General features: G+C 43.2%; 1 protein-coding gene across 3 annotated transcripts in view; it reads left to right on the plus strand.

Moving 5' to 3' along the window:
* Positions 1–22,500, plus strand: part of LOC118420765 (nuclear receptor subfamily 5 group A member 2-like) — a 101,197-nt gene that overhangs the window by 26,502 nt on the left and 52,195 nt on the right. The gene's annotated exons all lie outside the window — the stretch shown is intronic.

Consider the following 22,500-nt stretch of genomic DNA (forward strand, 5'->3'; position numbering starts at 1 on the left):
ATGAGTCATCATTGCGTTTGTGACGTCACAAAGAATTCCTTGAAATGCAGATGTACGTAGTAACAAATCTAGCGTAAAAATGGCGACAGGGTCATTGATCGTCCATGGCCTATTTCCATCGAGCTCGGTTTTTAACCTTCAAGCAGCCTATTTTGATATAGGCCGGCATCCATCCCTAGTTCTTCTCCGTGGTATTCTTTCCACTACCCATAGGGCCTATCCGCTACAACAGCCCTGGCCAGTACCTGTAGCCCTTAATCTCCAAGCAGATCCTACGGTAGCATAAGATAGTATCGAAAGCTGCCAGAGGAGTAAAGCCAGCCTAGAAGTGTGTTTGGCTATCTATACTACATGGCAAACTTTGTACATCTCTTGGCTTCTTGGCTGGCAACACTCCTTGACCAGTTTAGTACTAACTTATGCCATCTTAGGATCTGCTTGGAGATTATGTAGCCCTTAGTACCCATAGAGACCTATATACACGTGTACATGTAGCCCTAACCATCTTTGCCCTAACCAGTATATATATGCATCCGTAGGCTCGATCCAGTACCCGTTGTCCTATCCAGTGCCCATACTCCTATCCAGTAGTGCCCTTAGCCCTATCCAGTACCTGTATCCAAGAACTTTAACCTCATTGCTGTAGGCCTATCCAGTACCTGTAGCCCTAACCAGTACCCGTAGTCCTAACCAATACCCATTACCCTATCCAGTACCTGCACATGTAGCCTTATACAGTATCCGTTGTCCTATCTGGTACCCGTAGCTCTATTCAGTACCCATTACATGTATAACCTATACAGTTCCCGTAATCCAATACCCGTAGCTTTATCCAGTACCTGAGCAAGGTGTGCTCGTTCGAAAAAAAAGGTTCATTCAACGAACACCTGTGTAACCGTCCTTGGGGGAAGTCAATGTACTGGGGTACCTCTTGTGAGAGAAATGGCCTATAGATTCGCGTTTTGTTTCTTAGAAATCATTGACGTCAAACATCAATAAGACACTCTACATGCAGATATTTTTGTCTGCAGGTGGCAAGGACGGTTGCCTAGGGAAAGTGATTTCTGAGAATACCTAACGTAAATATATGTAGAATGACGGAGGTCCTGGGTTCGAACCCCTGACATGTCCCTAAGTTATGCCCTTGGGAAAGGCACTTTACACTAGTATCCATCCTTATACTGAAAATGAATACCTAGCTTTGGTTAGGCAAGTCGCTCGGATAAGACGTTACATGGAGATCCCGTATTTAAGAAGAGCCATATACATCGAGCACGTTAAAGAACCCACCACACTTATCGAAAAGAGTAGAGGTCTTCAAAGTTTGAGTGGATCAATTAGATCTGTCTGGATATGCAACTTGTACTCTTCAGTACAAACCTAGTCTGTAATGCCATAAGGCGTTTTACCGGGTATATACAAAGGAACAAATAAACAAACGAAAGTATACGTTATCTACATGTTCAAGTATGGAAGGATGGTGTTTTTTTGTAAAGAAATACATTACTAATACGATTGTCATTATCATATTTTTTTAAAGCGTCACAAGCTAGGAACAACGTAGTAACAAGCTTAAACTTCTACAAAATATTGCACATAAAAGTAGTTGTATTTACACCCCCTATCCGCTAGGACGGCGCTCTCGCCGCGCTCTCCCTGCGACCGAAAATTTGGCAGACCATTTCAAGAATGGTATTAAAAAACTTTTTTTACGTTTTGTGTGCTTTGTTGTTTTTCTAGTACCACTTTTACATGTTGTATGTTATACCACGCATGACGTCGAAGGCTACATACATACGTTTTAGGTCGCAGAGAGAGCGCAGCGTGATCGCTGTCTACTGGAAAGGGGACCTCAAGGGGAGGCATGTACTCTGTATCAGTTTCTGTACAGTCGGTATGGCCGGCCTTCGGCTTAACGCATCAGCTTAAATACTACAGCAAGACTACGTCACAGCAAGGTTATATAGCTTACATCACACACTGCATTTTTGCCAAAGCATTGGTAAACATAAAAACGACTATATTGTCCATTGTCATGTCACGGTTCGAGTCTATAGTTCACTGTTCACGGCCATACCACCTGTGGTTTGCGTTCTTTTATTTTTCAATGCCACTTGGATTATTCATCCAACATCACGCAAGGCATATGCACTAGAAGTGATTGGACGTTCCCAGGAGAAATACGTTAAAAAGTTGCCCTTTTCTTTTGTACATTGCAAAGTCTCTTGTCACACATCGCCGGGGGGCTGAGAGATGCTCGCCCTTTGTTAGTACGTGCACGGCCGCGGCCGGGAGCATCTGTTACTGCGAACCGTCCTTTGACAGACAAAAGGGCCGAGTTTATTGATGAAATATGCCCAGAACAAGCGAAATTGCTTTTCACTATGTTTTTACACCCCCGGCGAAAACCATGCAGTGATAATAGCCTAGAATCAAGCCATTTGCCTGCTCCCCAGCCGTCGCATACAGCCCCCCCCCCCATCTACTAGGGCTGCGACCTAAACTTTGACACACCTCTCAACGAATTTCATAGATTGAAAAAAACTAATCTTTTTCCGTGTTGTGTGTTTTGGTGTCTTTGTAGTTATTCTTTTACATTTTGCAGGCTTTTCCAGGTATGAAGACAATGGTTGCACAAATACAATCTAGGTCACAGCGAAAATGTAATAGGGGCTATTAGATTTGACAGAACGCTGAACGACTTTCATCGATAAAAGGAGCCATCATACGAAGTGTGTGTTTTTTAGAGAGTAGTACCTACACTTGCACGTTTTGCATGATATTTCCATTCCCATTAGAAAGCCAAGGGTAACACAACTTCAAAATGCAACGTAGCGTCGCCACCAGCGTGCCCGGTTTCAGTAACATACCCCGTCACATGGCTGGTGTTTTCAGGCTATTGAACTCTCTGAAAGCTTACTCGGAAAATACGACAGGATTAATGCCTTATATAAACGTTTATTTTTGAACGGTGATTGTCCGTTCTTTTTAGGTCTCTGGCCTGCAGTGCCGGCGTTACTGCCTTTTATGGCACTTTTACCTCCCTGATTGGTCACTTTTATGATCTTTTATGCGGTCTGTGACCGGCCGTCGCAGAGTCTAACAACGGATTCGTAAGGTGGCGCCTGTGTTCTCCTGATGAACAACAGTATTGGGGCCAGCTCTGTCTGTTTGCTACGCCTCGCCACCACGCGGCTCCGAATCTAGACTAAATCAGCGAGCGTTGCTATGGCTTAAGTGTCCGTGACCTGCAGCGCATGCGCAGTCCGTGGGCGACACGAGCATTTGAGAGGGGTCACGTCGGGACACGGTATGCCGTGTCCTAATTAGCGGGCATTGGCATCGGAACATGGCCGACAGCGGAAATACGACCCCACCGCAGATCGGCATCTGATGCTAAACTGTCCGTTTACATATCTGATCCGGCTCAAGTAGAGAAATCAACACCATTGTCACACTTTCTGTGACATACGACTCTGAACGTGGTGAAATAAAGCAACAGGTACTACGTGTATAGATCTCAGAAAGTCAAGAATTAAAAAAAAAAGACGTTTCTTCTATTTCTTCTTTTCCTTTAGATATTTCTGTATCTGTTTGAACGCCAACTATGTCGTAGACAAATGCATTAGCAAAGCATTATGTAATGCTGTCATTATCGAAGGACATGGGGTGAACTTCTGGCAACAATTTTCATCTCTTTCCTGCTCGTGGCCCTGTATCTGTCAGAACCGCCCGTACGTGCTGTTTGGTGTCACATTTAGGTCTTTCTTTTCTAGGATTCCTCAACCGGTTGAAATATCACAACCGCCAAAGACCGGAGACCAAAAGCGTTACGCCCCTTTTATCTAGACGGCTATCGCACTGCCTTCTCACTGCGACCTGAAGTGTACATACTAGTATGTGTAACTTTAATTGAATTCATGATTTGAATGTCACGCAAAATGTAAAATTATTACTGAAAAGACAACGAAACGCAAAAAGCGTAAGAAGATTCGTTCTTCATCCATGAAATTTGTTCCGCGCTCAGTCAAAACGTTTAGTCGCAGTGTGGTCGTAGCGAAGTCGCAACTCGGTCGCCGCCATAGTGAAAGACTCCACCACGTGCATGTGTCACCGACCTCACGTGGTCATACCTGTTCGGTGGAACGCGGGACAAAAGAAGATGGTTGGGGAGTGACCGCGGGGTCGCGGGACGCGGTCAGAACAAAAGTTTGGGTGTTTAGGTTTCACCGCACTGTCCTTGGAGTTTGCACCTGCCTGTGTTCATCTCCGAGCAGATGTTGAAATACGGCTGCGTGTTCCACGCCTGTTTTAGTCCGTCTTTTTAGTAGTGCACCAACTTTTTGACCTCCCTTGGCCACTACGAGAAATATGTATTGACGCCTCACCCGCATTTCATTACGGCGCCCTAAATTGTGACGGATTGCTCAATAAATTCCATACATAAAAACGATTTTTACTCTCTGTTGTCTTTTAGATTTTGCATGATTTTCCAGTTATGATCCAGTTTACAAGCAAGAGCTAAACAAATCCGATATAGGTCGCAGCGAGTTCGCAGCAAGCTAGTACATGCAGTGTGATATACTAAGTGAATCTGACTTCCCCTATCTTGTGCTTGCGAAAATGTAACAACAGAATGTGGTTTCATAATCAAAGTTTGTCTAATCTCATTACGACACATGAATTTGCCTATTTTACTCAGCTGTATTGCCTTTGGATAATGGAATGTAGATTTATCATTCTTAAGTTCAGCTCTACCAAACATATGAAAAACTTATCGGTTTTCTGGGACATAACTGGGACAACTAGAGTAAACATTTGAGGTTGCGGTTTGGTCGGGTCAGGGGCACTAACAAACTAGTAATGTCACTAGTAGGACTAGAAACAGCAATACACTTAGTCTTCAAGCAGACCCTCGGTGTCTTAGAGATAGTATCAAAGCTGTCCAAGGATTGTGGCCGGCCAAAGGGAGTCAAACGGGCACCGGTACTGGCTATACTCCGTGGCCAGCTTTCATACCATCTCTACGGCACCGTAGGGTCTGCTTGGAGACTACTATACGCTAACCGCACAACCGCTGTACTAATACATCGTCCAGCACGCTTGAAACCGCCACGGATAATGTCTCTCACCACATATGATTTAATTCATTAAAATACCAGCAAACACAACACCATGGGAAAGGGGTACATAATTCCCCCCAGAACTGACTTATAACCTTGAAAATGTTTACCAAAAAGAAGTGATATCAAAGAATTAAGACCAACACTTTATATACCATAATACTATGTTCATCTGATCTCAAGTTCTGGCATGGGTTGGGTTAAGTTTATTTTACCAATGTAGTCTAGATACATGTGCATATGCACTTTCAGATCATAGCAAATTCTTCAGAGTGGCATTGAAGTTCCAATCAGATGAGTTTCAAAGTTCCCCGCAATACGTCATGTGTTAAATAGGGCATGACAGCAATTATGTAAAAACCTGGATAAAATTCAAGGCCTTGATGACCAATTATTTCAATTACTTTTCCTTGACCTGCCATACCCGCAGTAAAACGTATTTTGTGGCGCCAACAGACTCCGCTATTGGCTACTGCTGTTTAATGACTCCCGGACAGGCAACAGTATTTTTACAAATGTACATTATTGGTGTGTTTTCCATTGAAATATTGCAATATCAACCATCTTGATTAAAGAAATCTATTCCTCGCCTTTTTAATGGCGGCAGGCATCTTTTACAAGGTTTGGTATTTTCTTTGGTACGCCACTCCTACACTGAGGGATTTGCGATTCCCTTCGTGACTTTGTTTCTGGGTCCCCAGCAGCTTTAAAGTAATCTGCATCGTGTAACTGCATGAAGACGCACCGAACTTTATCAAAGGCTAGAGTTACGATTAATCTAGCACACAGTTGAAAAACAACTTTGCGTTAGCTAAAGCAAGCATTGGAAGATAACATGTAGATTCACAAAGTGCTAAATTAGTTTCGAAAAACTCCTGTACGCTACCTTATGAGGCTCATTTTATCTGATCTTGTTGGAAAACAGGTGCAAATTTTGACATTAGGGACTTTGTTTGAAATTACTCAATAAGTAAGATAACATCTTTCAAGAGTTAAAGGTCTGACGCAAAAGTCTTTGTAAAATGAATGAAGCGTAAGTAGGTCGCAGTAATTGCATACTACAGCAGGCACGCTAGGTTCAGGTAATAATGTCTGCAAAGTTTGTTAACACAGGGGAGGGAGGGAGAAACGTCCAATCGTGCGATCTGGCTGAAACCTGGTTAAAAGTCGATCTAAAGTAGGTCAGACGAACTCTCCATCAGACATGTCTCGACTTTCCATTACTGCACTAATCACCAGAGAGTGCTAACGAACGGATTTTGGAATTCCGTACAAGAGTTGGTATCATCTACTACTCTCTACCAGACTGACTACGCTGGCTATTAGTATTACAGAGAGAATAATTTGCCAGGGGAGTTTTGCTACCAGAGGAGTTGGTCGGCGGGGGGAAGGAGAACATGAATCTAAGCGTGGACTGACACCCCTGGCCTATTTCCTAATATTTGCCGAATTCTACTATCTCCGTACCCCCGTCGGAAGGCCTGGTGGAGGCTAAGCATCTACAGGTATTGGCAGGGGGTGGTGGTGGGGGTATGAGTGCAGCTTTATTTATGCCTGTTCCGCATTCCAAAGGTATGTATGACAAAAGAAGGGATTGAAAGCCAGTTTTTGACGCCAGGCACGTGTGTCCGCACGTCCACAGAACAGGTGAATGAAATGTGACCTTGGGGTAAAGGTGGCGGGGGTACGCGGGGATAAGGACATGTACCAATTCTTGTCCCTCGTCAACATATTTTATGATAATGTATCCCATCTCTGTGAGATGTCCCTGTAGCTCAACTGGTAGCAGCCTCACACGTGCACGGTTGAGCTCCTGGTTATAATTGGTTTATATAGGCTGGGAGACCTCGGTTCAATCCTGGGTAGGGCATCTCGGCTGGGGCGGCACTCGTCTTTCGGAAGGGACGTAAAATGCGGGACCCATGTTTGTTTGTTTGAGCCTTTATTTATTCATGAAGGCTGAAATTGGCCTGCAGGCCGCTTTTCATTGAGGTCGTGTGGGAATAAGTGAGGGTCAGATGAAATATAAAGTATAGCAGAGATGCAAATTACTTCATTTAAGTTCTAACCAATATATCAACATACATCATTACATATGCATGGCACAAAACACATAGTAGAGCAAAAAGCTAGTTCGAATGTTCGAGATTCTTTGAGCATATAAAAGAGCAAGGGCTAGTAGGTCTAAGTAAGTAAGAAGTAAACACTCTTTGTAAAAAATACCCTGCTACTGAAACAGCAAGGAAACTTGCTGCTATACGTTACACAAACACTACAATGGTCTGAGCGAAGGACCGAAGGGACGTGGTATCAATAGGTGTGCGTTCCTTCTTTTCCAAAAGTTCTCAGCCTGTGAAATCTTAGTAGTGAAATCTAACTATCATTGAAAACATTCGTACCCAGGACCTCTGGGTTCTGTTCTAAACCCCCTACCCTCATACCACGCGACACCAAAGCGTGCTAGATGGTGCTAAAAGTTAGGTGTAAAGTTTGAACGAATGTGTCCTTAGTCTGAGCCGAGCGCTGGTCCGAAACGAGGATTTTCGGACTGGTTACCGGGACTGTCACGCATATCAGACGGGATCACTGGGTTCCAACCACCCTACCATCATACCACGCGACACCAATGCGTGCTAAAAGGTGCTAAAAGTTAGCTGTGAAGTTTGAACGAATTTGTCCATAGTCTGAGCCGAGCGATGGTCCGAAACCGGGATTTGCGGACTGGTTACCGGGACTATCACGCATATCAGACGGGGATCACTGGGTTCCAACCACCCTACCATCGCGCCACGCGACGCCAAAGCGTGCTAAAAGGTGCTAAAAGTTAGACGTGAAGTTTGAACGAATAAGTCCATAGTCTGGGCCGAACGCCAGTTTGAAACAAAGATTAAATAAAGGTCTGAAATAAAGTTAGGTGAAGTTTGGACGAATTTTTCCGAAGTCTGAGCCGAGCGCTGGTACGAAACCGGGATTTGCGGACTGGTTACCGGGACTGTCACGCATATCAGACGGGATCATTGGCCCATAAACCACAGGAGAGCCGATCTAACAGTGCCCATTACAGCTATCATTAGTAGACTGGTCAGAATCCATTACCGCCAGATTACCTGGGACCGGGAGCAATATCGGAGCCAAACTAGCACCTTGTGGACACGGAAAGCTCTCAGCCGCAGGGACATCACGTATGGAAATGGAGCCGGGGTGGTTTGATACTCGACACGACAGAAAAGCGGTGGATTTGGGTCTTTTGTAATCGAAACCAGGGTTGGAAATAGACTAAAAGATGCCATTGAATATCAGCTCAACATCACATTTCAAAAAGAGCGGTTTTTAATATCAAAGCCTCGCTTGTTGCTTTTTGAGTCGTTTTATAACACATCTGTTCGGAGGACAAAGTGAAAGGTTCCTTGGAAGCATTTTTGAATTCACATACCACAAGAATAAAGAACTGTTGGTACATAAAACTTCACAAATGTTTAGAAATTACCCCAAACAATAATCGATAAAAATTTCGGAGCCATATACCAAGTGACCGTTGCTAATTCTTGTCTCGATAACGTTCGTCATCTTTTGAAACGCCTCTTAACATGTATTTGCACGCTCCGTCACTGTGTATTAGTAAACGCTATTTACGCTCTGACGTTTATTGGCGTAGTTGACAAAGGGTTAGGAACTTAGGATTTTGACTCGTTGACTCGGATTCGAAGCCCAGTTGATGCACTGTCTTTTTTGGATAATTTTGTGGTACTTCTCATGATACTGTTGTGATCTAGATAACGCCTTATGTACGTCTTTGCTTCTTGTCGGCGCCCAATAAAAAGTTACGGAACGCTCGGATATGGTGAGGATCGGCCAGCGATATGACGATGGGCGTCGCCGTTTATACTCCAAGCAGAGGTTGGGTCGCGGAGATAGTAGTGGTTGGGATTTTCACCGGCTTGCTCTCAGACAAATCCCGACCACTTCTATCTCCGCGACTCAACCCCTGCTTAGGCTTAGGTCACATTTCCAAACCGGGGGATGTTTTAAGAAACGAAAAATTAAAATACCTAGAAATATACACAAATCATGCCCACGAATCCTATTTTGACATTTTGTGTATTTTGATGTCTTTTATATCATTCTTTTCGCTCACGAAAGCTGCCCGACCGGGCCCCGGTTTGGAAATGTGACCTAAGCCTTAGAGAATACTAGTATCGCCGTTTGCATATCCAGGCCAGGCGAGGTGTTTCGTAGCCCCTTCACCCGCACCATACATGTTCATGCACAAAGGTCTTTGAACGGGAAGGAATGATGACCCTACAAGATACGTACGTCTACAGCAAGTCCCAATATCCTGCCACGGTGGTAATACATGCATTTGGGTTACCCAGAAAACGCACCAGTTGGAACACTTTCGCCAAAGCCCCGCGAATCTTAGCAGAAACCCTGCAGGCGAAAACGATACCGCTGGTGCCGTAAACGGGATTATATCCCCGGGTCAGCAGGCACAAACAGGGCAAGTTGAAAGTCGATTGATTGTGTGAAAACAACTCTCTAGGGGATGTTGCTTGGATAAAGTTATTCCTTTGTGTACCTAATTGGGATTTACATACATCGGTGCTGAAATGTTGTAAAATCTTTTTGCTTTTTCTACAATATTGACAGTGCCAACAGTTTGCTTTCAGAATCAGTGCAAGCCAGACTTGTAAAAATATGTATTTGGGTGACCTAGAAAAATCCAGACATAGCGCCCAATAGCCGTAAGTAAGCCGTATATCTTACAAAGTCAATTACAAGGACTACTTGGGTAGTCACACGGCGTACGGATGAGCGCTGGTGGGCAGGCTTCTGACCTGAAACGGGGATGTAAATTTTCATGGCACCCCTCCCCTCTAAGTAACATGGGTATCAATCCGATTCATCATCACCCGTACCTCTACACAAGGAAGAAATCCATCCTCTTTATTACCTTTCCCGTACAGAATGTATAATGGATGTCTCCGAGACAAATCTCTGACAACCTCCCATTATAGGAGGCTTAACGCGTGTTAAAAGACGCAACAAATTAAAGATGGCGTTTCAATGAGGTGGTGTAAGGTGTGTGGTTCGGGATCTGGTCCTAGATCACCACAGAGGAAACTAGAGTCCGTTAAACACAAACCTACGTAAAGTAATTATGGTGTTTGAGATGTGGGCTTAATCGTTTGATACCCGCTCTACCAAGGATGTCACTTTTCATAAGCTGTTTTCCATTTATGATCAGATACCAGTTAATCACAACACTAGGAAATAATCGTATGAAAGTATACATTCGTTATGTGGTCCTGGTTGCCAAAAGAGAACGATCTGTCGTACAAGAGTAGGAAAATTCGTGTCAGAAACGATTTTGGTGGGTTGATCAGTACTTAGATTTGAGTAGTCTCTGCCAGGCCTCTTTGCGACTGATGAAAATACTAGAAATCTATGAGACAAAATAGGTGAAATATTTCAGAGGAGTATAGGTCAGAGGGGTACAGACCATGTTGGAAAGTTATCCATATCCATCAAGTCAGATATGGTTTTTGATGAGTTGAGCAAAATGTACGTATATATATATACCAGTCAAATATGAGGCGTCTCCGCCAGGCCTCTTTATAAGCTGAAAAAAAATCTATCGGACTTTATTTTAGAATAGGCCAAAAGGCAGTTACTCAAGCAACTGGATATGGGTTTGAAAACGGTCAGACGTTTCAGTCAACCATCCAGTGTCTTTCGTCAATGACACTGAATTTGGAATACAGTGAAAGCCAGTTAATTGCACGTCGGATAAACGCACACTTCGGTCAATTGCACGGAATCCCCAAATCCCGTGGCGGTGCGGTCCAACTGAGTAACTTCGCATTATCGCACAAGCCGGATGATTGCACGGAATTCACTGGCAAATTGGGTGTGCAATTAAGCGGCTTCCACTGTATTTCACCACCAGAGGATCAGGAGTTCGTCGACCAAAGAAGTACAGTCTGTCGTATAAAATGATTAAAATTCAAGCCAGAGCTGGATTTTTGATGATCGAGTTGACCAGTACATTCACTTGTCCACTCTGAGCACGTTTCCTCCGTATCTCCTCTCTAAGCTGCTGAACTGTGTGACCCAGTTATTTTGACCGGTGGGACCGCGAATAGAGGCGGATCGCGACCTCACTGCCTCCCCACTCAACCTCAATTGAACACGATGTCTGCATTCATCCGGGAATGGCCTAGGTCCGTCACGTTAAACTGCAAGTGTGAACGGTGTCAGACGCCCGTGGGGAACAGGGAACGGAACAAGGAAAGCGTTGAAACAATGAACACTTCTCGCGCCTGAACCTGCGCAAAATAAATATAAAAAGATATTCATTGACATTGCTCGCAATCTTTGAAAAGGTCATACAGCAATTGAAAGGGGCCAAAACTTTACCAGCTTGATCACAATTCTTGGCAAAGAGTTGGTACGATTTTGATACTTTTGATTTACTTTCGTCAAGGAGGCTTGTAGCAATGTTTTAGTAGCGACTGTATGTTTGTATGTTTGTGGTTGAACGGCATAAGTTATGATTATGGTTATGAATTGATTGTGATGAAATTGACACATAGTAAGGTCTTGCCCTATCTAAAAACTGTTTAGTCTCCCAGTCTGCTTTCCTTTACTACAGAAGAACTCCATTTTTCTACCTTGAATTCCTGACATTGAGCTGTAGTCATGATGTGCTTTAATTCGTTTATGCCCCGTTTGCATCGTCTTATGAGTTACCTGGGCGATCTGTTGTTGATAAATTCGATATGATATTTTGGTACAATATTCCGGCAGTCGTAAGACCGCCATGACTGGTTAAGCAAAAGTAATCGGTCCTCCTCGTGTAAGTGAGATTGCTCCTCTGCTGTATCATGTGACCTATCGCCCAAGAAAGATGGTCTGACACGTTGCAATGGACTGTAGAATATAAATGGCAGCACGAAGTTTCTGCGCTCTGATTCCCCCGCTCTGACCTGTCTCCCACTTCATCATCACTTTACAGGCGCCCAACTCTGACTTACTGTCCGGAGTAGACTGAACCTTATTCATCAACTTTGCACATTTTGGGTAATTCAATTTGTTCTATAGGCAGATGAATTTTCATATCATTGTTTGCTTCTTTGTTGGTTTGTTAGTCGGTTGGTTGGTGGTTGGTTGGTTGGTGGGTGATTGGCTGGTTGGGTGGTTTGGTTGGTTGGTTGGTTAGTGGGTGGGTGTTTTGGTGGATATGGCATGCCTAATCTGCTTATTCGGAAACATTTATTTGACCACTCACACTGACGTGAACCCCTACTCTTATCGAGCAGTATGGTGGGTTCTTTAACGTGCTTAAGGTAAGGCTCTCCTCAAACACGGGACCTCCATTTAACGTCTTATCCGAGGGACGTCCCTAGTCGAAGATATGTACACATGAGTCGAGTGAGAAAATGTGTAATGTGTGTTTTCTTTGGGCGCAACATCGAGACTAGTCAGCGATTCAAACCCAGTACCTCCAGGTTCTGATGAGTGAACAACCCTGACCACACGACAACCGTGCCACTTGTGATTTTAGCTTAAGTCCCAGGAATTCACTGACACAGTTGTCTGTTCCCAGCTGTACCAAACACTACTGTCACATGCGATAAAAATGATACACGTTACAAGGGTGCACACACCCTCTCCTTGGTCTGGAGTACATCTTCAGGTGAGCACATACCTCCTCAGGTAAGCTCTAAAGAAACGTCTTGAGAATATACACCTTCTTGTTACACCTCCTGTAAACCCCTGTAATATCTGTGGCGAGGTTCCGCGTCCCGGTACCGACGTAAATGAGGCGTTTAACTGTCACATCACTCACATCTGACACCGACGGCTTGCGAAGTTGATAGCGAGCGTATTGAACACTGTGGGCCGGCCATTTAAAACTGTCCGCTTCAAAGGACGCCAAGACCCAATTCAGTCACTTCAAGACGAAGTGCATTTTTTGGTTGATGACTACGGATCTGGTCTGTCATTACTCACAATACTAACACTGCGAGCCGTGGCCCAGTTAAATCACTCACGCTTTCTGTAGAGTCAAGCTTTTCTCACAGTCTTATCTAACGTGAAATTGAACGTCTAAATCATGTCGTTTTACGGCTAGAGCACAGCAATTTTAAATGATTGATTGATTGATTTATTGCATGATTGATAGACTGAGCAAATGGCTCCAGCCCTGTCAAGTTAAATATAACGTTACTGCTGTTGTTCTCATTGTCTCAATCTTATGTATACTCGAAATTAAATGCCTGAATTATGTTGTTTTGCGGTTACAAAACAACACAACACTGTACCTTGTGTGTGTAGTGATATAGGTTGATAGATTTATTAGTAGTCAATGTAATCTATATCTCCATATTTCATCTGACCCTTACCTCCCTCACGACCTCAATGAAAAGCGGTCTGCTGACCGATTTGAGCTTCTCATGAATAAATGAAGGTTCAAACAAACAAACAATGTTAAATGCTTGATTGATAGATTTAGTAACAGGTTGCCCTGTGGTGTTTAGTCCAGCAATGTTATGATTTATACCTGAAGTTTCTTCAGTTTTATCTGCATTCTGAATATTTCAGGATGAAATGTGTGGATCGTATGGTTTGATACAAATGCCTTGATACGTAACGGCTACAGCAAAAATATTGTTAAACGTATGATTGACAGATTGAGTGAATGGCTGTCCTGTCATGTTTAGTCTAGCGATCTTGTAGTTGGTGTCTGTTGTCAGCGTGTTGGGTGACTAAGTTTCGTAACTGAAAATGTTCAAGATTCACTTCGGTTGCTCTTTTCCTTTCTTTGGCAGATAAAAGGGCATGGTCTTTCTTAAGTTCTTGTTTAAGAATAAGCACACAACAATAAGAACACAACTAAGAGACACAACTAAGAGAATAAATTAAAAAGTGCACATATATACAAACACACTGTAGCCAGACAATCTGTAGGAACTGATGACGCGAAATTAACATGCACTGACGGTTTTACTCCAGGGAGACACTTTCCTGGGATGGACATATTGGGTTCATTTGCACTTTTCTGCGTCCAAAATTCGAGCCGTGCATTTAGATACTGTATTTGTGTATGGTTGCATACGTAAGATTGCTGAATTTGCTGCATATTATTATACAGCTTATTATTCATATATCAGTGTCAGAAAAAGTATGAAAGGCTTTGTAAAACCTGTTGCACTAAAATTAGAAAGTTTGCTACAGAATTCTAGTTTCGGGATCTGAAATTTAGTAAGTAGGCTTGTAATAAGTTTTTTCTGACATTCTACTTTACTTTCTCTTCATGTGCATCCATTTTTCTGCACGTCTTAAGTCCTAGTTTGCGTGCAGCAATGCACCTGTTCTCGAAAATTGATTGCTAGCACTGCTTATACTACAGTCTATGTCTGGCCTACTCTGATCTTTCCTAAAACGCGCGTGATTGTGACTTAAAGGACTGGATGGTTATTTTTTGTGGCCAGTTGCACCAAAAAAGCTCTTAGCACTTGAGGAAAGATCTTGCTGTTCGAGCTTGTCCCTATATCAAGTTTAGGGTTAACGGCCTCAAACCAGGTCAACTGTCAACCGAATATTGCTGAACTCTCTCTGTTTCGCCAATTTACCGGAAAGAGACCGCAGAATGATAATCACAGAAATGATGCCCCTGGGGTACATTCTGTCACAATCCCATATTGGAAAGAACAAAGTGCCTGGAACAAAGAAGCGATTGAAAATGATCGATGATTATGCTGTGGGGGACATTCCGTGGGAAGAGTTCACCGGGTGGAAAAGTACAAAGACAATAACAATATCTATTATGGACAGTGCGGAAGGATTTTGCATTTTTCTTTTCTACTACAACGTCATCATATGATTTGCATAGCTTTTTAAAGCTAAAATTACATCCTAACGTGAATTGTCTCTTTTTTTCTGTCAAATGACATTAACATTTTAAATTAAGCATATAAGGAGCAAAAAAATATGCTCTTTGACAGTCTGAAACAAAAAAATATAATGACGGGGAAGAAAGCAGAATGCCATCCTTTCACAGTAATACCCCCTTTCCACTAGAAGGGCGCTCTCACCGCGCTCTCTCTGTGACCTAAAATTTGACATATTGCTCAACGAATTGTATAGAAAATAAACGAGTCTTGTTACACTTTGTGCGTTTTGTTGTCTTCTCAGTCTTCTCACTCACACTCTTACGTTTTGTATGATAACCCAGTGTGAAAGTGAAGGTTACACATATCCTATGTAGGTCGCAGTGAGAGCGCAGCACGATCGCTGCCCTAGTGGAAAGGGGGCCCTCTCTCGGAAGGCCGAGAAGATTGAAAAGTGGGTCGCATGGACGTTGACCTTGGTTTATTGCTTTACACATACAACCCTGTAGCTCGTGATATATATATTCATCACCCACGGCGACAGAAAAAAACATTCTCCCCGCCCAGCACATCTCAGCCAATATAAAGCCCTAAAGGTGAACACCGTGACCCGCTAGCAAGACGCTGACAATATTGGCGGAACGACCCTAGAGACGGCAAGACGGGGGCTAGAACCCCTTAATTTTCAGGCGACAATTTCGACATTGTTGAAAAGTCACACATACCATTACAGAGGAAATCGACGTAGTAATGACGTCTCTATTCCCCTATGCCTTAAGACTAGAATTTGCTCAATGTTTTGCCACAATTTCGACACAAACTGTTACAGAAGCAATCAAGGCAGTGACGCTGTCTCTATGTCTAAATGGCTGGCTTAGGTCTGCCGAGAGTCTTTATTGATCTACGTAGAGCATCACAGCGAAGCAACTGGTGTTAATCCATGTTATTGCGCTGGTGTGCTCTTTGTGATCCATTTATTGCTGCAGTGTGCTATTAAACCAAGAGGATAATCCCTGTCAAAGCTCTTGTTAGGGTTATCACCTTAATGCAGATTTGAACCGAAAATTTGTATGTCAAGTATAGCGTTATAAGCATCTGTGTTGCAACTGTTGCTTTCCATATTGCCTGACAAGTTTTCCTTGCTGGCAATGCTGCTAGTTTTGAAACAAATTTGTTGAGCTAATTATGCAATTCTTACAAAGTCCATTCAATTTCATCCATTCATTATATATTCCCAGCTTTGGAATTAGCAGCGACGGCACTATAATTGTAACTTCTGTGTCGTAAATGGCCTTCGCCTTTTTACGTGAATTATCACGCCATATTTGGGTGTGTTCACACGTGCGTATATATTCAAGTCCGTATGGGGTCCGTATGGTATTGTTAGCCTCTACCAGGCTTTACAGGCCTATGGAAAAATTGCAGAAAGTGGACAGTTAACATGCCAGAGGAGTTAGATGTCCGAGGAGTACTTTTGCGACCAAGGTAACTTCTCTAGCATTTTCTTTGTCTATATTTGTTCAATTTCTACTATTTTTTCCCTTTAGCCTGTGGAGCCTGCTAGAGGCTACGACTTCCATACGGACCTCATGCAGACTTGAAAATACATAATCCTAATAGTTCCAGGCACCAAATAGATATTTGCGGGCGATAATTCGCACGTGTGAACCCACCTGTACGAGTGAATTGGCAAGCCCCGTTCTCATCGTGATGTTACTTTTGGCGTAGTTGGTTGGGGATTGATTACCTTTTGGGCTTTTTGACTCCGTTTCTACCTTGATAATCTATAGTCTCATTATTTTTGACAGCTTGGGATGGGAATGGAATAGTCTCCATTGCAGACTCCGTCGGACTTGTCTTTTCACACCGGCAACTACAGTTTCAGGCAACTGAATATAAGATGTCGGTAGCCATCGGAAAATTGCTCTGCGGTGGAGGCTATCGAGGGTGAATGAACTGTACCCGGAACTGCATTCCTCAGCCGTAGACTCTTTTCATCCGTAAACAAATATTCACTTGCGTCATCACGGGTGCAACGTCCGTGTGGGTGAGTGTTCGCCTTGCATTCGGCAGGTTGTGAGTTTGATCTCCGGCCGAGTCATACCAACTACTTTTAAAGAGGTACTGTTTTCTTTGTTTAGCACTTTTGGAAACTTTGAAAACTTTGGACTAGCCCCTGCTGTATTGTAGTTGCACTAAGTTGTGTGGCCCAAGAGCTATTGAGACGGGGATGGGCGCCGCCCTATGCACAATCTGGTGCAGGGAGGATATACATAATCATCATCGTTCAAACTAGAATTAGTTTGATATCATTTCTAGCTGCTGGTATAACATCTAACCAATACTACGACTTCAGAAAGAACAAGAGTTCGTAGACCTCAGGCCTGCATGAAATGTATTGGGTTTCTGTAGACCTATTGTGTATTTTTGCCTTTTTGTCTGTGGTACGTGGTTGGAAAAATGAGCTTTTTACTGTGTTGGTTGTGCACCATGCAAAAGTCTGACTCTGAAATTCCATTTTCTGAATTTGTAAGTTTGGACAGGGATGAACATTACTTATTTTGGATTTCTTAAGTATGTAACCAACCACAGTACTTTGAAGTTGTTGAGACGCTACCTTTTTTTGTCTCAGATGGCCCATGCACATGTAGTTACTCTGTCACATGATATACTAATATCTTCCTATTTCAATGTACTGACCTAATGCAGCTGCTAAGTCTCCTTGGTTTGTGTTCTTCCAATGATATTCATTAAAGATTTATTTCTGGGGTGTTATTCACTTGACATCGGAATGTTACTCGCATAATTTGACCAATGATACTTTTATCTGTAGTTCCATAGACATTAGACAACATGAATAGTGGTAGCCCCCATGCAGCAGCAACAGTTAGTCCCCAGGGTGGTATGATATTTTCATTCAATCCATCCAACCCAAACCTAAATCTCCTGTAGTATCTAAGCCAAATTTAACAGCATAATTTACTATGAAAAATGTCCTTGTCAATCCCATTTATAGATGGCAAGCTGCTGGCAATGGAAGCTTTGAAAAGTTCAGAAGCTGTTGTAGTCAAAGCAAACACCCAGCAAACATCCCCACAAACCAATGAGCAGTTGCTTAGAAGGGGAATTTCATCATATATTTGCCGCGACAAAATGCAACAAACGATACTGAATTTAAAACAGAACAAAGCTAAGCCTCCACCACTTAACCCTGCCTGTACCATAGATTAAGCAGGCCCCAAAACCAAGCGAATATGAAATGGCATTACCAAAGAAACAAAAAGAAACACAGGACAAATCATACACATACCTTTCTCTTATGCCCACACTCTATACAGTTCTCCTCCACATTAGAAAATTGCATCTTCTTCTGTTTAAGTTCAAGTTCAACCATGATTGCCAACAGGGTAAAGGAACTTGTACCGGAACTTAAAACTCAGTACTACATGTATACAGCTCTAGAAACACCACAAAGAGTAATAAGCAAACTCCAATTATACCTGACCAACAGATATATAATCTGGCACACTCCCGTCATCTGGCAAACTGTCAGTGCCACTAAGTAACCTGATACATTGAAGGTGGCCCAGGCCAGATGATGGTTCTACACCCAACCATAATCTGTTTTTAAAACCAAGCAGATATTGGGAGGATGCCCCAACCACACTAAAACAGGGTCAACCTATACAGTATCAAGTTCAAGCACTAGGAGGCCCAAAATCAAACCTGACCACCAGGACACCACAAACAACTCACGTACCAAATGGCAACACAATGGCACCTTGCGTTCCGGAGATACAGCGCACGCCCCGTGCCCGCACAAAAGGTAACCTAAAATGTCAAGTTCAAGCACCAAGGGCGCCAAAATCAAAATTGAGCATTATTCAGCCACCGCCGACACATGTGCCAAATATCATCGCGCCAGCACCAGCCGTTCAGAAGATATAACTCCGGAAACACCCCTCCCGGACACAAAATTCGACCTGCCGGGTCAAGTTCAAACGCGACAAGGCCCAAAGTCAATCCTAGGCAACAGGCAACAACCCCCCACCCATGCACCAAAAATCGTCGCAATCGGGCGTATCGTTCCGGACACACAGCGCCAAAAGTGCCCCAAAAACACCAAAAATGCCACCTTCAATGTCAAGGTCAAGCGCCAGGAGGCCCAAAATCACACCTGAGTGTCAGGCTACCACCCCCAACCCACGTACCAAAAATCGTCGTGCTCGCACCATCTGTTCACGAGATACAGCGCCCTACATCCCCGGCTACCGAAAAGTTTCCACCAGCATCAAAACCATACCTGCATACATGCAGGTAACAAAAGTACATGCATCACAAAAAGCACAACGTCTGACGTCGATATGATAGTTTATCGACGATTTAGAAAATGTCATCTGCTGTAGTTTTCTACAATGAAAACTCCAAGTACCGCTATTTTGATAAGATAGTTAAAAAAATCCAAAGTTATCTTAAGTTCAGGACTGTCAGTTTAGATCAGTTTAGCCTCAGTGGTAAAAATGGCTGAGATGCAAGATCATAAAACAAGAATATAGCATCGCATAAATCTTACGCTGAAAGCACTAAACTGTACAAACACATGGGAGGGGGGGCACAGAGATCGGTACCTAAAGTGGGGATATCGGACATCCCAAGTGCACATGCGGCGGAGAGCGACCATAAAAACAATTGTCTTCCTGTGGAGACACACGTTTCCCATGTCGGGATGAGTTATTGGTGTCAGAAACGTCATTGGCACTTTCGCTGGCGGTGCGGAATGGATGGGATCTCCTGGGGTAATTTAGGGCAGGCGCCCTCATGTTTCTGTCACCTGAGCGATGGAACAATATGTCTATGAATGATGACTACATCGGACGGTCATGCATTGTATGTATGTCACTGTAGCTCAACTGGTAGCAGCCTCGAAGCTGCGCTCCTTAGGTCCCAATTTCTTACCCGGGGCCCGGCCGGGTAGCTTTCGGAAACGTAAATATGATATAAAAGGCAACAAAACACACAGAACGTAAAGAGAAAAGTCATGAGGATAATTTGTGTATATTCCTTGATAAACGCTTTTATTTATTTGCCTAATTGGGAGACCCAGGTTCAATCCTGGGAAGAGCATTTCTATTGGGGCTGCATCCGTCGTTCGGAAAAGACGCAAAATGGTGGTACCGTTTTCGAGTAGATGAAATGTTCGCGGTGGCCGCTTTCGCGGTGATCATTTCACAGCGAACTTAAAACCACTGCGAACATTTTTCCGTTGTAGTAAGAGGCTGCAGTCTTTGGCGCTACCGCGAACTTAAAACCATCTTAAAAGCATTTTCCCGCTACCGTGAAAGCATATCCCCGCGAACTTAGATACATTCACAGTATCTCGAGCACGTTTATGGGGAGGGAGGTAGCAACCCCTGCTACTGGAACAGCAAGGACACCTGCTGCCCTATGTGGCACTACAAACTACCTGATAAGTGTTGTAGTTATGCTGTACAATGGATGCGATCGAAATGAAATACAGTACACTTCTATCTGAAAGAAACGGACTTTTTAAAACTGTTGCCACAAACTCCCCCGAGCTTTCACCACCTAGAAAACGTAAAAACAACGATATTATTTTTTACTAAAATCGCAAAACCCTAGCCTCCATCACAGGCTCTCCTGGCACGTATGACCCAGTACAAAAATAAATGGCCAGCATGATGAGCAAAAACGTAAAAAGGCACAGAGAGACTGCTATGGAGGCTAGCAAAACCCACGTAGGACGATTCATTAGCCACTGTTTCAGCCCTCACATTGATGTACATAGAAACATAAGATATATAACGATACGTACAATAGACATATTTTGACACTTTTTTACCTGATTTATCTGTTTGTTTTCTATGAATTAGCTGTCGGGTACCGGGGTTTGCAAATGGGGATTTGATAAAGCCATCCTATAAGCGTCCTATTACTGTATCGTTTTGACAAGAACAGCATGTCAGTCGGTCCTTTTATTTACGGCACATAAAACTCATGTTCACACAGATGGGTGGGGGAGATACGCGTGTTCCTAAAGCATGATGGACTGCTAGAAACTGGACAGGCTTAAGGACTTACCTATCTCCTCTTTACATCTGCTTGGAGATGACGCGTCAAACATTTATGGGCATCGCCTTTTGATTTGTGGCAGTCAGTTAGTTTTACGGGATGGAGAAGGTCAGAGAAGTGTGATGTAATTTGAAGACTCTCAACTCGAAATACAATCACCCTGCTTACTCTAAGATACGCCTAGTAGCTACTTCAGAGGAAGTCATCGTCTTTTGATTTGTAGTAGTCGTTGTTTTTCCGAGACGGAGAGGTTCGGATAATTGTGATGCAATTTGGAGACTCTCAACTCTAAATATAATCACCCTGCTTAGGCTTAGGTCACATTTCCAAAGCCGGGATGTTTTAAGAAACGAAAGATTAAAATGCGTACCTAGAAATATACACATATCATGCCTATGAATCTTATTTTGACATTTTGTGTAATTTGATGTATTTATATTATTCTTTTCGCTCCCGAAAGCTGCCCGGCCAGGCCCCGCTTTGGAAATGTGACCTAAGCCTAACTCTAAGATACGCCTGCTTGAGAGGAAGTCTTATTTTAGCACACGTTTGTAGCAATATCCACTCGTACCTTAGCGCTACGATACAGCCTACGGCGTCAAACATATGTCATCTAACTTGGATGTCGATTTTGTAATTAATGGCAGGAACTTACATGTCAGGTCCGAGATGTCGGGCGTAGAATCTCCCTTTACAAAACGTGCTGTCCTGACGTTGTACATAAGAGGCTTAATATCATGATATCAATGGTAAGAGGGAGGTTATACAAAACCACGTTGATTTATTATACATATCTAAGTGTGGGGTTTAACACTTTACACTTACAATTGCATACATGCATGTGGTATGTTACACCGTGTAAAGCTTAAACTTGATACATTGCACTACGGGTTGTATATGAGATATCAGCGTATCTAAAGGTATCTTATGCCATACTAAGTCCATACTTGTAATAATGGTAACGACAGTTGGCATACATAGATTATCAGATGTCATTATTTCGACCAACCGGTTGTTCCGCATGTCAGAGGTCAAATTGGTGGAACACAGAGGTCATAGCATGGTCAGATGATAAATGTCCAGAGCAGTAGTGTCAGGATAACGCTGTAAAACCACAGCGATGAGTGTGAGCTTTTTTCCATCACGCTTGTAAGAGACACTTACACCCCTTCTGAAGCGCCTTTCAATATGTGCATGTTAAAAGCACATTTGATATCTATTTCGAATGACCTTGAGTACGCTGACGTCACTATTAGTTGGATCGATCTGCTTTTGTCCACTGAAATCGCCATGATAAGATGGATCCGTCTTCAGGACGTTCCAAAATATTTGGCCTGTGTGTCACGTCCAATCAGAGACGTGTTTAGATGATACACGTATGTAAGGATGGTGCA

This window comes from Branchiostoma floridae, chromosome 8 (genome assembly GCF_000003815.2).
Source record: "Branchiostoma floridae strain S238N-H82 chromosome 8, Bfl_VNyyK, whole genome shotgun sequence".
Lineage (NCBI taxonomy): Eukaryota > Metazoa > Chordata > Leptocardii > Amphioxiformes > Branchiostomatidae > Branchiostoma > Branchiostoma floridae.